Source organism: Anguilla rostrata, chromosome 18 (genome assembly GCF_018555375.3).
Source record: "Anguilla rostrata isolate EN2019 chromosome 18, ASM1855537v3, whole genome shotgun sequence".
Classification (NCBI taxonomy): Eukaryota; Metazoa; Chordata; class Actinopteri; order Anguilliformes; family Anguillidae; genus Anguilla; species Anguilla rostrata.
The window spans coordinates 25,930,135-25,945,361 of NC_057950.1; positions in this window are offsets into that span (position 1 = coordinate 25,930,135).

The following is a 15,227-nucleotide window of genomic DNA, read 5'->3' on the forward strand; positions in this document are numbered from 1 at the left end:
GCATACGGAGCTTCTTCTTCCGACTCATCTGCGCAAGCCTGACTGCTGAGTGGTGGTATGATAAGAAGGGGTGCTTGGCATCGCCTGATTTTCTCCCAAAACATCTGGTCCCAACTGCCACTTCTTATGACTTCAGCAGAGCGCTGAACTGATGGCAGAGGTGCCAGCTCTGAGTTTGGGTAAATGTGATTAGACATTAAAAATTAGAGAAAAGGGGGGGGGCGTTCAAAAAAAGGATGAGAAAAACTGAACAGTTGTGAATGCCTCAAAAATAGTGGGAGGCTAAGATTCCATAAGACAATAATTTGTATTGAGATATTGATCGTGAACAAATATAAACAAAAAAAAACTATTTTAAAGAGATTTAAAAATTCATTTTAAATAAATAAATCTTCAGGTACCTTTTTTATACTGCACAAGCACATTTTGTTTCATATTCAAGAACCACTCTACATTCCAACTGGTAAGTTACATTCATTGGTAAGCATGATGAAAGTTTAAGAAAGAATATTTTTTATGGACTACTTGTTGGTTGCTAAAAACTCTATTTCACTGCAGAGACACTCCCCACAGGCTGGTATTGGATCTTGACTGTGGCAGTGCAGGAGCTAGCTGTAGCTGTTAGCATGGCAGGACACTCCCCAGAGAGAGAGGGCTTCAGTCAGAGGGGCCGTACTCTCTTCCTCATGCACAGTAAAATGTCCAGTGTTAACTCAACTCTTAACAGATAACGTTAGGTCCCACATTCCAGTGTGCGACCAAATGTTATTGGTTAAGCATTGAATTAACACTATTAGAGTTGAATTAACACTGGACATTGTACGGTGCACCAGCAGCTGCTCAGCTGGGCAGTCTACCCATGGGGTAGAAGGTCACCTTGTGGCAGTTGGTCAGCGAGTGAACGTGGGGTAGCCCCATCAACCTCTGAAGGAAAATATGTTATCAAAATACTTAAAATACTGAAAGGTTTAGGTGGCTTCCATGATCAAAACAAACATACAAAACGGAGGAAAAAACCATTTGGACATTACAAAACAACTAATGATGAAAAAGAACTGAATTGTCCATTTCTTCTGAAACCTGTAAGCATTCGACACATAACGTCAATTATTTGATTCCCGGGAGGTTCACGTTTAACACTCAGGTCATCATAACCACGTTCGTTCATTAAGCAGGTTTACAGAATTTGCTCTGACTTATTTACGGTTGAATTTAGCGCGTCTGGGTGAAACGGTACGGCGGGAGGGAGAGCGCTGACGGCGCGCGGGCCCGGGGAGCGCACTCCTTCTCTAAATCTGCGGAATTGGATCACTTCTCAGCGCTTCTCTCCGGCACAGTTTTATCACTGCCTTCATTGTGCAGTCGGGCGGTTTAAGACCGAGATCACCAGTCAGTTGACCTTATTCCCCGACCCCGTCTAATTAAATACTGGATTAAGCCACAGGAGTTAGGCAGCAGAAATTTCAGGTTGATGTTGGTGAGTTCAAAGCCATTTAAAATGAGCTGACTGGTGTAATAAAGTGTAATTGAATTCAAGGAAGCTTATTTCCTCCACTAGGTACGTTACTCTGTTCCTACAACAATATCAGCATTTGAGAGGATCTGAAGTAGGCTGTAGGTAATGGCAGCAATTTCCATCTCCCAACACAGTCTGAAAGAGCATTGCATAGATCTCCTAATACAGGCAAACTTTTAATCTGCTTGTGTTTTTTTTCTTGAGTGTTTTTCATTATTCCCCCACAGCAAGTTTTTTTCAGAATGGTTCTGTACTCAGTGTAGCTGCCATTTTGAGATTGATGACCACATGCACAATTAATATTCTTGCCAAAAGAAAGCTTTGTTTGGAAAAATCCCAGAATTTCCTTTCTGTGATATCAGATGAAGGACCTATCCAGGATGTTTTGTAGCTGCGATATTTTAAAGAGTTTTTAGTTATTAATTTATTATGGTTTCTCAAAAATTATAATGTATACAGTTTTGCTTAATGATTTCCTGAAGCACATTTATACTGGGATTGAGCCCAACAAGGTACTGACAGTTCATCTGTGTAGCTCACTATCTGCGTATCTCAGAGTATTTTACATAATAGTGTGTTTCTGGAGTGAACCTGAATTTCATTAAGGCAAGTTTCATTTCAGTATAATTAGTTGGAAAAGTAATAGAACTGAAATCTAAAAGTCCTGTTCTGTTTGTGGGTCATATTTGCAACAAAACTGTGATTCGCTTTGTTCACTGAGGCTTGGTCTTTAGTTGCTTGCTTTCACAGACTCTGTGAACACACACACACAGTTTGGGTATGTGTTTATGTACAATTTCTGCAGGATTAGCTGGCTTATTTACCCAGCGTAGGTCAATTTCCCACACTCTCTCCCTACAAGACAACTGTCATTACTAGGGCCCCCATGTGACTCCTGGAGATCTACACTTTCATTGCAATCAATATCCTCCTGGGGTCCCCATAAGCACTGGCTTCGCACAATCACCTGATTAACCCTTGTGTTGTCTTCATATTATGATTGCACCCCGTGTCCACAGGGTCACAAATGGCCCACCCTTGCCGAACCTCCAGTGATAAACCCTCCTGAATTGAAATTGAATCCCTAAATGAATATTTTTCATGTAGAAACAACTTGTCACTCATCAATAAATCAATTTTCCTACCTCACTGTCCAAAGAGCCGGTATTTCTTCAGTCTATACCACTCGTATTTGCAATACAATTTTACCATACTATACTATACTTCATAAAGCTCAGCTGGACTGAGAGTAGAGAAATTAGAATACATGGCATGTACAATAAGAACGACTAAAAATACCAAACACGGGCTCAGCAGACGAACAACACCAGACGAACAACACCAGCGAACAACACAGTCAAAGCAATAAAAGGCCGATGTGCAAGTTGTGGAGAACCTGACAATATACCACATCCCCGATGCACTCCAAAAGAAACCAGCACACAAATACCTCGAGGATTTCTGACCCCATGCAAGTCTAAATGCTTAACTTAACAAAACCCCCTCTGGACTTGATCACTGGATTTGACAAGAGCTGTTCTTCCAAACTCATCAGTTACAGATCGCTTCGCACAAGAAAAGTGCACTGCGATGGCACTCAGGGATTTCTGGGACGGAGGAGATGAAATCTCTCCAAATACTGCAGAGAAAGCAGAAGATACTAGCACATTTAAACCAACTCCATCAGTATAGTGAGAAGCATTTATGCTAAGCATAATCAAGCAATACATCCATCCATCCATTATCTATACCCGCTTATCCTGGACAGTGTTGGGTGGGGGGGGGGCATTGGGCGAGAGGCAGGAATGCACCCTGGACAGGCCGCCAATCTATCGCAGGGAACACACACCATACACTCACCATTCACTCACACACTCACACTTTTCTATAAAAATCTTTTTAAAATAATCTTTTTAAAAATTAACCATGATTAAATTCAGTCAAGTGAAAACCTTTGATTTTCATTTAATTTCAGTTAATCTGTTTTAATCTATTTCACTACCACAGCTGAAAACCATTTCATTATCATAAATATAGCCTTTTACTTTTTGTGCAGGTGGTATAACTGCACCTTAAAGTGAGTAGGCTAATTCCCACATTAAAAAAAAAAAAAACAGCGATATGGCACAACATAATATCTAGGCAACTGCCAGACGTGTGTGGTTCTGTTGACCTCACAGAATGCAGCACGTGACGATGGGGAAACACTGCTGTCAATCATCGCTAAGTGGCACTTGACTTATCAATGCGGATCACTGGGGAGGTGTAATATGATAATTGCCTCTCGTGTACACTCAAACAAAGGCTCTGCTGGCCTCGTGTTCAGCAATGAATAAGATGCAGGTGAAAAAAACCTCTTTGTAAACCTGGTGACCATAATTATTATAGCAAGCCATTGAAATCTGTCAATACGTTACATGCTGTCGGTCCTTCCATTTTATTCATCGTCATTGTGCGGCTTTAACATTCGAACTAATAAGAAACATCAACAGATGGTGATGAAGTGATCATTTTTTATCAATACTACCATACATAAACACTAGTATGTTTAATTGTTTAATTAAACATAACATTCTTAGAGTAAATTTGCTTTAATTTAAATTGATAAATTAATTTAGGTGTATATGTGTTCATTTGAGGGAACTAATGCTTACAAAGTTAAAGGTGAGACACTAACTAGATTATATTTTACAAGCTTGTGAATCAATAGCCAATAATGGAAGCACCAAGAGGGAATGAATCTGAGTTTGGCCTAATTCTTCACATGGTATTTTTATTTATTTTTTTGCATTTTTTGCAACACTGCATTTTCTTTAAAGCATTCAACTTCAGGGTTTGTGCATCTACTTCCTTCTAGCAGAAACGAACTTCTTCACTGGCTTACTGATACAGAGGCAAACAATGTATTATCAATGAGGGAATAATGGAATTCAGGGAAGATTTGCTTCCAAAAACAAAAATGTACCATAAATCATAATCCAAGCCTTTCCACACACTCACCATAAACATGCCACCATCTATAACCCTTACCTTTCCAAACCCTCATAACTATTTAAAGCTGTCTACAGAAACACTTCACAGCGATTCCTTAAAACTCATTTGTGCATCATCCTGAGTCTCCTCAACATGGCCCCATTCTTCACCAAAGCATTAGGCCATATTTCTTTACACCTCCATTGATTTTGGTTTAAAGACTCTGATCGTCTTAATCCAGCAAACACGCTTGATCTATCTATTTTTTTGTAGAATACTTCAATCTGTAGACCACAGCTCTAGTCTGGGCAAAAAAGGAAGAAAAAAAAAAAGATTTAATGAGGCATCTGAACAAACTCTCCACCCGAGATGAAACAATTACCTACAGCTAGGCACACACAGGGCCGTAAATAAATAAATATATAGAATAATCTGCTGGACAGAGTGATTACTGTAGGACAAAGCTAACATCCAAATTGAGTGTCTTATCGTGTCCTGGTGGTTTGAGCGGAGCACAGACAGCAGATGAAAGCAAAATGATCTTTAAATGGCGGTTTAAGATAGCGGCCTGATAAGTTGAGCCACAACAGTTTTGATCACCGAAGCATGCATTCAATATATTGCCTATTTAGATGCTCCAGATTAGGTTAACTGGGTCTTTTAATGCTCCTTAAATTATATTACCACAAAAAGTATAAAATCGTTTTAACAACTTCATTGTATTATTCATATAACCCGGATAAGCGGGAGAGGAGCCACTGGTTCCCTGAAAAATGCATAAATGGAAATAATACAAGAGAAAATAAATGTTGAATGAATTTCAGAGCTCATGTTTGTTAATGCTGCGACACAACACAGTAGAGAAACAAAGGCAAAAAAATGACGTCTTTGCTTCCAAAAATACAATACAAGAGACGGGTATTATATCAGCATTAGGCAGTTATTACTATATTGGATCTCAACAAAAACTTGTTTTCAATGTACAAAAAGCCATGTGATGCACTGTCTATAAGTCATTCATTCAAACTTGCAAAATCTAGCAGTTACTAAAAGTACTAATATCAAAATTAGGCCAAGTTGCAATAAACAATGTTGGCCATCTTAGCTCACACAAATTAAACAAGCTCTATTCCACAGCAATCTCTACCCAAAAGTTTCCTAAATTATTTCATGTAACTTGGCCCTGTGTTTTTTCATCTTACCATCTAAACAGAATGTGGTCATTCAAACTCTGTGTCACATGAAAGTGAGTGACATGAAATTTAAATGGACTATGGTGTGTTTTTAATGGGTTATTGTATACACGATGGACCTACTAATTGTTTGTATATCGGTAGATGATCTATAGGTCTCGCCAACATTAATTTTAAAACATGGCATTAGCTAGGTAGCTACAGTAGCCTAGTTAAAAAGTAGTTAAAATACTCCTGATATATTTGTCTCAAAAATGAAAATTGCTCTAATTAAATATGCCTCCCTTTTTCAGAATGTCAATTTAAATTAAAGCTTTTATGACATCCTTGTATTCATGTTTATTACAGTTATCAACTATTTATTACTACGTTTAAACCTTATTAATTAATTTAATTATTTTCTCACATTCAAACAAATAAACATTTTTTTTTTCATTTTAGACCTGCTTCTTCACCGAACTGAATATCACAGTATTATCTGAAATAAAAATGTTAAGAGATCAAGTTAATATCTGTATGTTAGTAGTGCCATTGATTTATCCACGCACAATCATATCCACATTACACCTTTGTAATGTGTTTAACATCTGATGCTTCGGATACGCAGTATTGATTTTTTTTCTTTCCATGTTCTATGGATTAAAGAATTAAAATGTGGTTTTGGTGCAAAATGCCCACCGCACATCATCTATGTGGGTGCTACACATTGGGGCGGTTGAAAGTTTACGGATATAGTATAGCCTTGCCTCCAAAAGGGTGGTTCTGGTGTTCCTTTCACTGTTTTTAGGGAAAAGACAGTTGGAACTCTAAAAAGAACATGAGAACATGAAGATACCCAATCGTGTGAACAGACCACTCAGCCATCCAATCTCATCATCTACTATTTACCATCGAGAGAGTATCGATCCCTGCATCCAGTCAGGACTTGAACACCCCAGGGCCTGATAAGCTGCTCCATGCCACCTGTGAATCGGATATTAGTGTAGAGTCTTCTAGTTCTGTTTACATTCATCAGCATTGATCACTGTCATTCATTTCAACATATATATATACACGTATGTCTCAGTCACTTAGGCCACAAGACTGGAGTGGCTTACAGTGAATGGGCAGCTATATAACAGAATCTGTTATATGATAGAATCATGTTAAAATCCATAAATGGCAAAAGTCTGCAGTGACCAAGGTATAAATCCACTTGATGCTATATTATATACTGAATCACCAACATTGGAGAAATAACTCAACTCACCATTTAAAAAACCATACTGTCTGAAAATAAGCCATTTACGGAACAGTAATACTGAAAGCAGTTTATGTGTTGGAGAGAATAACGTAAGTCTAGAAAGACAGCTGCCATACTTGAATTTCCCTTTTCTGTCAATGAAGGACAATTTATTGGCATTCTACAACGAGAATTAATTTTCACAAGGGTGACAAATATTTTCACAATAACATTTAATTCAATTAGGTCCACATCCATTGGAAATGTGAAGAACCGGATGCATCCGTTTATTTATTTTAATCGAGATGCTTTATTGACACTTTAATTTCGAATCATGAGTTTAGTCTAAAGTGGAGATAATGCAGGACTTGTTGTGTGTATGTGTGTGTCTGGGGGAGGGGGGGGGGTGTTCAAAAATGCATTTAAATGAACAACAAATCCAACTTCCAATTTCAAGACAATGGTGTGTAAAACCCCACGCATTAACCGCGCTCCACTCCGCGGTATTTGCACTAGCGAGCCGTAAAGTGCCGGGAGTTATCTTTCGGGATAAATCGGAATGCTAATTTCCCTCTTACCAGCCCGAGCAACTCTTGTCTAAATAATAATTGGAATCTTATCCGGTTTGCTCATCATTTCCAGCCGGCTGTTTTTTGCAGACTTTAAACTCCATTTAAGTTTTTAATAACATTTTAAAATAGGTCCAGTTCAGGTAAACAGAAGCTGATTGCTTTGATGCATTGAAAATGGCGCGCTTGATGTTGCATGATTTGATTAGTTTCTTTAGGGATTATAAATGGAGCGCAGTCTCTCAGGGGAACAAGAGACAGCCTTTACACTCCTCTGTAACACAATCTCTGAATTTAGTCGAACTGAAGAAAATGTAAATGAAAGGAACAAAATAGACAAGGAATAACTTGTTTCATATTTTTAAAACTATGACATTTAGTACACCACTGAGTCACTGCACAATTTATGATGAAAGCTTGTGGTTGCTCCATTGGAATTAAAGAGGACATTTCAACAACCTCAACCGGAAAGCTAATCTTTTCAACACACATACATTTTTCTATTTTTATACTTCTCCTAATTATGAAAGACAAAGTCATATTTTATAGGGGGTGTGCAAACCAAAGTCCCTTTTCTGGAGTGATGTGAATAAGAAGCAAATGGCTTCTTTCCATTCAATTTAAAAAAAAACTATTTATCGTCAGGGGGCAGTTAGAAAGTAGGCATAGCATAGCATAAGTATAATACATAAATACGTAACATGACGATATACACACAACATAAACACATCTGCAAGTAATATGCACATAAAGTGCTCTTATGATATTTGCTGCCCAACACACCCCTTTTAATCATTTTTTTAAAGGAGACAGTTCACTTTTCTTATGTTTCTTCCCATTTTCTCCAGAGAAGGGGAAAGCAGAGAGGGTTACATAAAGCTACGGCCACAGAAAGGACTCGTATGTGGGATGGCAATCCACTGCTCTACGGGCTGCACCACACAGTCCCCCAACATCATTTGTCCTGATTGCCCGTTTAAACTGATGGATGAAGGGACGCTGCCCAACACGGCATGACAAATTGCTGGATTACACGGCCGAAAGCCTTTCCCCATCACTGCAACATCGTCTGTCAATTTGGAAGAGAGAGGAGTAGCACGTGTGTCCTCCCCAAAGCCCGTGCCCAGAAGCTGGCTGTAACCCTCCTTCCCTCCGCAGTGCAATAGGAACGCTGTATTTGGTGCTAACGCGGGGCAGAATCAGGTTCTGGACTGTGAAGATCATCATTGCATTGAGAAAAAAAGCTTTAGCTGGACACAACACTAAGAGGACCTTGGGTATTTCATAAGGCTGAGAGAGACAATCAGATCATGCAACTAGATTGTCTGGAATTGACCAATCAGTCCGTAGCTAGCTAGCTTACATAATGAAGTGCAAGGCTCGGTGGACAACCAGGGCTCAACTTCTGCTGGAAAACATCGCCAGTTTTGGATATGCACTTTTAACTATGGCAGCGAAGATCATCATCTGTTTAGCTAGCTAGCTAAGTACAAAAATCCTGCTTAATCCTTAATCTTACCTCACTAGCCACAGTACAAACTGCACTGATAGACAGTGAGCATGGGTGAGCTACATTTAACATTTATGAGGTTTTTTCTCAAACTACATTTGCAGCAATTTTCCCACTTTATTTAATATTGAATTCACACATTACATTAGTAAAAACTGCTATAGCAACCATAATGATAATATGCAATTCAAGTATCTGGCTTAGCCATTGAATGCAAGTAACATTTAATTATCTTTCAAATCCACGTAGCTCTCTGGTTTATCCTCAATCATTTTCCTTTACATATACTTTATAAAGACCCTTATGAATGCCTTTAAATGTTTTGATTCTGAATCTAGATAAAATCATTTGTCATTGACGTTAGAATGATCAGGAATGTTCTAGAATTATCCTCAGGTAAAAATGTAAATGATATTGGCTGAAACACTGCCTTCATGCTTTCCAAATGCAGTGTAGCTCAAGGCGTGTGACCTCAGGCCATGTAGTGCCGTCTGTATTTCTGTAAGAGTTTGCACAGAGGAGCTGTTTCTACCCTAATAAACCATGCATGAGTGACCTGATGCATTCTACTTGAGTGTGTCTGAAGCATTCTGCAGTTTTGCAAATGCTATCGTTCTCGTAGATTACATTTTATAAATGTATTTTCCTTTTGAGGTCCTGAGCATCTGTAGCTTCCGTTGCGTTTCCCTCCACAAACACCCCCATTTTACTGGGGAAATTGTGACGACCGTTGGCCCCTGACTTGGTGTGATGAGGTTATAGTGTTTCCTAACTGACTGAAAATTGCAAACAGGAAAAAATTGGCATGCAGCCTTTCACTTTTTTTTTATTATCATATTATCAATGAAGACTCCATTTTCTCCAGCGGTTCTGCGTGTAACATTGACCCAGCACTTTATAGCAGTGTAATGAAGTGCAATGAAGTGGTAATTGGTCCACATTATAGCGGATCGGGTGACATTAGACTCTGTCTCGTCACAAAGGGGCCTGCTGCCGCTCTTGGCACACGGCGAGAAACCAAAGACAGAACCAGAGACAGGCAGAAATCGACGGAGTATCATCCAAACAACTTATACCTGCTCGCTCCCGTTTCCCTCTGCGGTGTATTGCGTTTCGCGTCCTGTCCTTTCGGGCGGCGAGCGCTCCCATTCCGAGTCGTCTCGTCCTCGCAAGATCCGGAATGGCGGCAGCTACAGTAGATACGAGCCGGTCGGGGTCATTGCTAATGAGCACCTGTGTGGTGTACAGTAGGACAGATGGAAACCGGAGCAGCTCGGGCTCCGTGACTGCAACGTGACACCCGCCTCTAAACGGGCCTCTCCAGTCTCAGCCCCTGATCTCTGAGCCCTACGCTGCGTTTTACACACTATCCTCTACACTTTACACACTATCCTATACACTTTACACACTATTCTCTACACTTTACACACTATCCTATACACTTTACACACTATCCTCTACACTTTACACACTATCCTATACACTTTACACACTATTCTCTACACTTTACACACTATCCTCTACACTTTACACACTATCCTATACACTTTACACACTATTCTCTACACTTTACACACTATCCTATACACTTTACACACTATTCTCTACACTTTACACACTATCCTATACACTTTACGCACTATTATCTACACTTTACAGACTGTTATCTAAACTTTACGCACTACTCTCTAAACTTTATGCACTATTTTCTGCACTTTACAGGCTATTATCTAAACTTTACGCACTACTCTCTAAACTTTACGCACTATTCTCTACACACTATTCTCTACACTTCACACACTACTCTCTAAACTTTACGCACTATTCTCTACACACTATTCTCTACACTTCACGCACTATTCTCTACACTCTATACACTATTCTGTACACTTTACACACTATTCTGTACACCTTACACACTATTCTGTACACCTTACACAGTATTCCCTACACTTTTGCCTGACAAATTACACTTGATTCTTTACACACTACACTCTACTCTGTACTCTCTACGCTGTACACTGCTGTGCACTGTATGCTCAGTTAAAGCAGTCCTTCTGTCAGATAAAAATGAAAACTCATACTGTCAGGACAGAAAGTTTTAAAAAATCTGAATGCTGTCTGTGTGTCTCCCTTTAACCCAGAACCATACTACAGACTAGACACAAATACCAGAAATACAAAACTAAAAAAATGGACAAATGTAATGGTGGATGACATTTCATTTCTGCACTATGAATGTTAAGGGAATTTTCTTTACCCTCACGGGGGCTCTAGGCCCATTCTGAGCTTATCTATCATTGAAACTCATTGTATCAAAATATCACCTTTCTGCAGTGTGATATTATACAAAACGCTGTATTTTCACAGATGATTGTGATGTTTGTTTGCTAACACTGGATGTACTATACATACACACACATAGTGTACATGTGAGTACTATGATATCATAGGGGGCAGAAACAGAAAGTGAGGATGACTCTTTTGGCTAGAACACAGAGTAACACAACCACAAGCACATAATCATATTTTCCCAAACACTCTTGATTGGTGATAAAAAATACAGTTAGTTACAGTATGGCTTCTTAAAGCAGTATGTAAACAGGTTCTGTGGGACTTCTTTTATTTTTTCTTTTTTGGCCCCGGGTCCTGTGTCCTTTGTGACCGGGCAGTAGCCCGAGCGCATGCTTAGCGATATAAAGGTATGAAAACACAACAATCATTTTTAATTTCCCATAATGCACCCAGCTCAAAACTCAAAGCCCGACCTGCTCTCTTTCGAATTGCACAAGAACCAGAAATACCTTGGGACAAAACGACAGGATATTGGATAATAAGGTTAAAATACAGGAGACAATATGCTCTCAATAAGCTCGGACAGCTGCGGTTTTTCTTTGAGCCGTTTAATAGACTGGTCCAAACAAAAGGTAACAGCACGGTCAGGCTTGTACGTAAACAATGGAAGTATGGTCTTGGTAATATTTTTAAGCCTTAACTATTTCACAAATTCAGCCTCCTACAAGCATTAGTCACAAATGGACTTGGGAGGGAGCCTTCTGCGCAGATGGCTAATGGCAGAGTTGAAGGAAATTAAGGGATTTTTCACAGGAAATTATATTAACATTAGAGACAGCGGGGTCATGAATTACCCTGCCTTTTTTTGTAAAAAGTATATTATTCTGCAAAAAAAGAAATTTCATCTGGCAGTGGCGAGCTAAAGATTTACTGGGAGAGTAAAGTTGATTGGGAGCAAGTGCGTTAAGCACATTTTACGACGAGTTACTTAAACCTTTGTTTAAGTCCAACAAACGGTTACTATTTCCGGAGGTACAAGACAGGTCAAAGCAGACAAATGTGCCTGAAAATAAGTGTTTAAAAGAGAGCTGGGCTTTTGCCATTTGCTGTCCAAAAACCCTTGATTCTGGATTGCCCATTAAAATGACTGATAAAATGGCACTGCTTAACAGAGTGGCAAATTGCAGGTTCATATAGCTGGTGGCTACCTCCGTTAGCTAATGTTATTTGGGCACAGTCAGGCAGGCGGCCTTGCTGTTAGCAGGAAGAGGTGGGAGGAGCCTGCCATAGGCATAGAAAGGTCACATGATACTGGAACAGCTTGAGAGTGTAATAATAACACTGAAAGCACCGCATCACACGTGAGCCATGTCAACCTGTGAACCATTTTCTCTCCCTGTGCTCCCAACGCAGCACGTGCTACGCACGCTTCCATGGTGTCATCAACCGGCCAGATCTTACGCCAGTGAAGTGTTGGCCAAATAATAATCTAGTACAAGGTCACCAGCTCTGGTGAGCTACAGAACCTGGTAGAATTTCTTTTTTATGTTCAGAAATCAATTTAGACACAACATCCCAGTTGAAGTGAGTTGTCTGCACAGTGAATTACTCCTGTCTGGGCAATAGTGAGAAAAAGTAATACAGCATCGCATCTAAAGGTGACATGGTCTTCAGAAGTATTGGTTATTATAAGCAAAAAGATACAAAACCCATTATAAGCAAATGCACATACTTAATCTTCTCTAGTGGACAAGGCTTGGCTTTGCCAAAGGAGTTTTGGTTGGGTGAATACAGCAATCACACCCCAATCAAACCTTTATTTCCATGCGGGATTGCTGTTTTACTTCAAGACAGCTGCTTCAATCAAAAAGCAGAACAGGTGAAAAGACAGAGATATGATTACGCCATTTTAAGTTTTTGTTTTTGATGCATCTAAATTGCTTGCTCCACTGAAGCAGATAAGACTACAAAGGAACTGAAAGTAAACGGTAAACAAAAAAATAAACAAGTAATATTATCTGTTAAATTTGTGGCTTATTGTTTTTCTCAGCAATGTTAAGGATACGTTTAGAGTCGATGTTGATCGTTGCACGTGTATTATGGAGCTCTCCTTATAAAGCTCTCCTTCAAAGTGCTGTGATGTCCCTTGTAAGAAACACCTTACAGATAATCCTTTGTAATTTCACAACAGGTGGGGGACAGCAATATGTGCGAGGTGTTCTGGAATGACGTGGCAAACAAAAGCTTCTCATTTCACCCTCAAGCTTGCCACGAAATAAATGAGCAACACATTCAAGATGCTACACGCCGGCACCGATTACGACGTCACATGCAGTTACGCTCGGAAGTGCCTTCGCCTGCAGAAGCTGCTTACGACAGGTTTGACTGACGTTTCGCTCTGTCTTTTATAACAGGCTATTCACGGAGACGTCGAACAATGACAGGTAAACCTGGTCAAATTACAGAGAGAAAAAAACAGAAAGATCATAAAAGGAAACCGGTTTCCGGGAAGTGTAAACGGATTTAAATTGACACGTTGTAAATGCCCGGGGAGAACTCCAAGACAAACAGCTCAGGACACGGGCTCCCCCGGGCATTACTGGCCGAGGGGCTGGGCCTCCAGCGAATTCACATCAGAGGAAAAATCAATAAAACCTCAGACTCAGATCTCCGCAATCTCGTGTTGAACCATTCAATAAATGTGTGCTGTTTAACAGAATGGACATCGTGCAGTCACGTTCTCACCAGGTCGGGTGTAGCACCATCGCTGAGTACGCTGAGGCACTTCCTGCTCCGCTGTTTTCCTGTTACAAGATGTGTCTACAGACAACCTAGGAGATTAGTCCAGGCCAGATATTCTTAAAGATCAGAGAAGTGTAGACAGAACTATAGATTAGATCAGTATTGGTAGCCTTATCCCAGTGCTGAAATCTAACAAGCTGTGTCAGTGTTAGCGATTAAGTTATAGACAACAATCGCCAAAATTATAGACAACAATCAATAAAACAATCCCCAAAATTACTGGCATCAACAAGTGTTAGTGAACATTTGTGCATCTTGCAAAGACCATTTAAAATGTTTCTACACTGTCCCACTAATCTCAAAAGTTTCAAGTTCAACGTTCAAGATTTTGGACATGCTTATATTAATTTTGGGAGTCCAGGTTGGCTGTTGAAAGATTCACTCAAATGTCACCGTCCTATAGAAATAAGGATACTACCTTTGGTGCGGTATATAGTGTATTATGGGTGATACACAGCTGTGACCCCATTTTCACAGGCAGGCTATATAGGGGAGAATCCTGCCTTTCTCATGCACAGTGCAGACTGTCCATCTCTGTCTCCCATACGACACTCTTAGCATGGCTAAATGCAGCCTCTCCACTCTGTGTCCTGCCCAGAACTCTGCTCTAACTCCCTATCCATGTTTCCTGTTCCTTCTCCCAATGATCTGGCACCTGTCTGAGTCCCAGGCCACTTCTGAGCTGGGTCAGGTAACAAGTTCTCGGTTGATTTTGAGGTACACTTGATAGAGCCAAAATGGCCACCTAGGTCGACATTCGTCTGGGTGGGCGCCAAAGAAAGGGGTAATCCACGCACTGGAATAAACATACTAAAAAAATATACACAGCCACTCTTAACATAGAGAAGATACTGTATATTCCATGCATGGTTCAGTCTATTGGTTCATGAAGTGTGTGTCTATGTCAGTATCTCACCATTTTTTATACAATGTCGCCATCTAGTGGCTTGCTGAAATATAACTCAAAGTAAGGGACTGCCATACACCCTGATGGGATTATTTTATGAAGCCTCATAGGTGTGGGGATACAATGAGCTATCGGACTGTGAACATCAGTTCAGTCTCAAAGATTAATTACTTTTTGAAAAATTGATCCACCAAAAATCCAAAACGGAGGAATTGCAGCCACTATGAGACCCACCATGCG